The sequence below is a fragment of the Trachypithecus francoisi genome, unplaced genomic scaffold (genome assembly GCF_009764315.1).
Source record: "Trachypithecus francoisi isolate TF-2019V2 unplaced genomic scaffold, Tfra_2.0 Lachesis_group14, whole genome shotgun sequence".
Classification (NCBI taxonomy): domain Eukaryota; kingdom Metazoa; phylum Chordata; class Mammalia; order Primates; family Cercopithecidae; genus Trachypithecus; species Trachypithecus francoisi.
Genome location: NW_022681459.1, coordinates 11,975,893 through 11,981,222, shown reverse-complemented (window position 1 = coordinate 11,981,222; position 5,330 = coordinate 11,975,893). Strand labels below are relative to the sequence as shown.

The following is a 5,330-nucleotide window of genomic DNA, read 5'->3' as shown; positions in this document are numbered from 1 at the left end:
GAGTTACTTATGATCTCCCTTGACAACTTATACTTTTCTATTTTCATACTTCTTTGCTTGCATAATTATCTGCTGTTGCCATTCAATTATGAGCTCTAAAGAAATTTTGCTTGTCTTTTAAAATGAATTTTACCTTCAAATGCTAGCACAGTAGCTACTCTGTAAGTGTTTGAGCAATAAATAAATACATAACAAATAATAAAGCGTTTAAAAAGACTTTAGTATCTATGATCCATAACCAAGATGAGTCTAATCAAGCAATCGTTATGTACAATGTGAGATGTGCTTTACATTTTTTATTTCATTAAAACATTCTGCTCATGACCAACTAATAGACTGCCACCTGTAGTTTCAAAACCGCTGTTATGACTGCTCTGTTGATGTGAAAATCGTTTCTGATTGATGATATTTTTAGTAATTGTATTCATTAGGAGATGGTCACATTCTTTTTGACGTTTTTCTCTAAATATTAAAATCACAGTGGAGCTCTGTGATATTTATAACCTCTAGATAGTTGGACTTTTCAGCTTTAAACTATGGACATAATAACTTAAAAAAATCTTGTGCAGTGTGTATAGGGGTATGTGTTTCATGTGTAATTTACATTTGTGTTATAAATATTGGGACACTGAAACTCAGGTACTCCAACCAGCATGGTAGACTCATAATTTTGGAACAGAACTGAAAAGCCATCGGATGCTTTATGTGATCCCCTTTCTGAAGGTCTACACAATTCTTTATAATATTTCATGTGTTCCTTGGAAAGAACCACTGTTAGAAAGATTTTCTTCTGTCAAATGTGATGCATAAATTCAGCCATTTTAATGAGGCACATACAGTGTGCTGGGCAGTGTGTGTGGTCCTGGTGATGCAACGGTGAGGAATGTGGTCATGGCTCCATTACCACAGAGCGTTAGAAAGTTACCCCTTCCTATTGCTTCACTCTCATTGCTTCCTTTACCTTCTTTTTAATCTGAAACTTGGTTCTTCCCCAGCCTTTAAATGATAGATGCTTGTTTTCACACGAACTGCTCTTGATAAGAGTCAGAGGTGGTATCAACAGTCTTTTTGTTGCTCTTCATGTGTCTTCCAAGTGAGTCCACGTCCATGGTCTCCCAAATCCACCTGTGCTAAAGTCTGCCATTTGGTGACACAGGTTTTCTGCTCACTCTGCCCTCTCTTGAACCTCACTGTTTCTTTCATTCATCACAGTCTTTGACACTTGATATATCAGGGTGCCCCTTATTCTGTCCCTGGCTCTTGCCCTGGGCACTTTAGTATCCCAAACTTTGTTCACCTGCAGGCCTGCTTTATCCAGTGACTGGATTTGCCTCAAACTTAATATTATCTTCTTTTTACTTCAGCAACCAAGTACATTGAACATGTATTTTATGGTTCCCTTTAATTATTTGGAGATTCGATTTTAAATTCCACAGGTTTCTGTTCTTCAAATCCTTGTTACTACAATACCACCTCTTAGTCCTAAGCAAAAAGGTTACCTTTATAAGAAACCCTTCTCTGCTTCTCCTCTGGCTACAAGCCTTCTGATGGGCTGAGGCTTTCATGGGGCCAAATGTTAAAGCCCACTCGGAGTCTCTGAGCTTCCTTCTCAGACTGCATGCTGAGTCACAGGATGGACCAGATGTGTTGGTGTGGGATGAAGTCAAGCTGAGAGACAAGATGGCAGGCTGAGAACTGGGGCTGGCTCTTCCTGTGCTGTCCATTCCAGTGTGGTCCTCCAGCCCTTCTGAGTTGTAATAAAGGTAGGTTAGTCAAGAGATGACTAGTAGACATATTTTACATAACAATTATCTAGTTTTCATTATAATTTTTAAATGTGTAGGTATCTAGTGTGGGAATCATCATTTGTACTCTGGCCCTAGTCCTCACAGAGGCTAAGGCAAGGCTGGCCTCAATACATACATTTCACCCACACTCTGATCTCTGGTCCCTTGGCTTCTTCCATTTCATTAATGTCTGTCAGTTTTTCTTAATTCCTAATAATTTCAACTCATTTTTGTGTGAACTCAATTCTTTACCTCCTTTTCTATTTGAACTCTCTCTTATACAAAGTTTGAACTACAAGTTTGCCTTCTTGGCTTTTGTATTCTGTGTTCTAAATCATGCTGGATAATAACTGACATTGTACATTACTACACTCCAAACTGGTGTGACTTTTTTTTTTTTTTTTGTCAAATGATCCTTTATTGAAATACTTTCCTTTGTACTTAACTGACTGGGCATTCCACAGCAGTTGGATGTCATCTATTTTGATGTCATGAGGGTGGCGGCCATCAACATTACAGCCCACAGACTGGGCAGTCCCCAGGATCTCTTTAATGGTTCCAGAGAGTTCTCTGGCTAAGGATGGGTGCCGCATCTGTCGAGCAATGTTGACGATCTCATCAAAAGTGATATTCCCACTGTGTTTAATGTTTTTCTGTTTCTTTCTGTCTCTTGGTGGTTCTTTGAGGCCTTTGATGATCAGGGCAGAGGCAGAAGGCACCACCTCAATCTGGGCCTGTCTGTTCTGAATGGTCAGTTTCACGGTACTCCTCAGGCCCTTTCAGTAACCCATTGCCTTGGCAATGTCATCACCAACCTTTTTCGGAGACAGACCCTGGGGGCCGATCTTGGGGGCCAGTGCAGAAGTGGCACCGACCTCGCCTCCGGTGCACCTCAGGTATAAGACTTTGATCTCGTTGGGGTCAAACTTCGGTGGCATGGTGGAGGCGGCTGGTATCGGATGAACCCGGATTCGGGACGACCGAAGAAAGTTGCACCTTGGCCCCTCCGAGCCGAAAACCGAGAGCTAGTTGTATAGTATTCTATAGTGTATATGTACCACATTTTCTTTATCCAGTCTATCATTGATAGATATTTAGGTTAATTCCATGTCTTTGCTATTGTGAATAGCATGGCAATAAATATACACATGTATGTGCGTGTGTCTTATAATAGAATGATTCATATTACTTTGGCCATATTATACTTAGCAAACTAACACAGGAACTGAAAACCAAGTACCACATGTTCTCACTTATAAGTGGGAGCTAAATTATGAGAACAAATGGACGTGTAGAGGGGAACAATACATATTGGACCTTTTGGAGAATGGAGGGTGAGATAAGGGAGAGGATCAGGTAAAATAACAAAAGTGTACTAGGCTTAATACCCGAGTGATGAAATAATCTGTACAATAAACCCCCATAACACAAGTTTACCTGTGTAACAAACCTGCACTTGAAATTAAAATTAAAGTTTAAAAATTCATATTTGAAAGTCTGGGATTACAGTTTGGGGTAAATATGTGTCAGCATGTGGGAAGTGTTAATTATGAATATCTTACTTTATAGAGTATAATTTAAAGTACTGCCCAGAGAGAAGCAATAAAAAAGGAAGCATTACAAATAGAAGACTGAAATAGCATTTTCAAATATTTAAAAAAGGAAATTACAGTCATTATTCGGATTTTGAAAAAGAGGAATTAGCACATTGGTTTATTAAATTTGAATTAGTACAAACATGAAGTGAATAGAGTATAATCTATAATGACTTTGAAAAAGATGAAAAAAGAGAATCATAGCTATAAATGTTCAAAACGAAAATGAACTTGGAAAAGACAAATTTTATGAGCTAGCATAATTTTTGTGACAACTGGGAAAAAGCTCAGCGTCAGAAAACTTTCTTGTCTAATAAAAGAAAGAAAGCATAAGTTATGAAGGAAAAGAACCAAGTGGTAAATTAAGAGAGTGATTTTAATAAATTTCACATCTAAAGGCCTGACTTCTAGAATTTTCATTTGGTGACACAACAAGGTCAACATTTGCTTTGACATATGGCACTGAATTTTGAGTCTGGTAGGGGTGGCAGATGTTAATCATACAACCACAGATGAATGTACAATTATAAATGTGACAAATTATGAGTAAAGATGGGACAAGAAAATTATACATGTTGGAAATGGTGATAAGGAAAGCAATAAGGAGTCCCTTTAATGAGAGTGTATCTGTGATGAAAGAACAGGTGCAAAGGTGACCTAGATGCCATTATTTGGAAATTTGTGTATAGCAAGGAAGCTGATCATTTTAAACAGGCTTATTGTGCCTATAATATAACCCTCTGATAGCTTTTGTGAATTCAGTTAACTTGAGCTTTTGTCTTATAAATTATAAAAAAATAGCTTTATTGGTTAAAAAATGTTTAAGTAGCACTTGAAAATACCAGAGGAAATAAGAAAATGAGTAAATTATAGGATAAACCCAATAAGCTTTGGAATGTCATCAATATAAAAAATACCAAACATAAAGTTGTAGGTCCTGAATAAATGTTTTCCAAATACTTATAGACAAATAAAAAGCCTGAAGACATTTTTCATAAGGAAATACCAGGAGAGGAAAAGAGAAAGGTTGGAACTCAGAAATGAAATGTATGAAAATATGGAGCAAAACTGAACCAGGACTCAAAGGAGTGAAAGTAAGTAAAAAAAGAAGATAAAGTCACTGTTGGGTTTAGACATAACCACAAAACCTTATGTGATGGATTATTATTTTCCAACTGATTAAATAAAGAACAAAATCAATAAATGTTCTCTCCCTCAGAACTGTTTGGATACTGATAAACTCACTCATTTTTTTAAATAGTTGGTGTCAAGATGAATTGAAAGTGAAAATTGCAAATGAAGTGTGAATGAGAAAGTAACTTAATCTTATAATTATTAGGTTTTCTGCTTCCTTCCTTCCTTCCTTCCTTCCTTCCTTCCTTCCTTCCTTCCCTCCTTCCTTCCTTCCCTCCCTCCCTCCTCCCTCCTCCTTCCTTCCTTCCTTCCTTCTTCCTTCCTTCCTTCCTTCCTTCCTTTGAAATGCATTTGGAATTTCTCTGAGTCCTCTCCATGATCTCTACGTCTTTTGAAAATCAGAGACGGTATGAAAGTTATTGCAAAAGCAGAACACGTTAAAGATAGAAGATGTTAATTTAAAGGTCACTGTGGAAAGCAATTTCCCTATTTAATTACTATGAACACTTTTCAGCTTTATTTTTTCTTAGAATTCAAAAGAAAAACTTTCAAACATTTTCTAACTGGGGATAATAAATAAGCTGTGTCTCTGGTAGTCTTCTAAACTTTGTGATTTACTCCAAAGTTACACAAGTCTGCTTGAGAGGTTGACTAGCTATGCAATAGTACATACTGAGTACCTACTAGGTGCTGGAACCATGATCTAAGAGCTCATGTGCAATAATGGGCAAATTCAGAGATGTTATTTCTGATTCACTGAATTTTGAGTCTGGTAGGGGTGGCAGATGTTAATCATACAACCACAGATGAATGT

At 37.3% G+C, this 5,330-nt stretch overlaps 1 pseudogene across 1 annotated transcript; it reads right to left on the bottom strand.

Moving 5' to 3' along the window:
- Positions 1 to 2,228: 2,228 nt before the first annotated feature.
- On the bottom strand, positions 2,229 to 2,817 carry LOC117096675 (annotated as a pseudogene). The gene has a single exon (XR_004442584.1). The product of XR_004442584.1 is annotated as a 60S ribosomal protein L12-like (transcript).
- Positions 2,818 to 5,330: the final 2,513 nt, after the last annotated feature.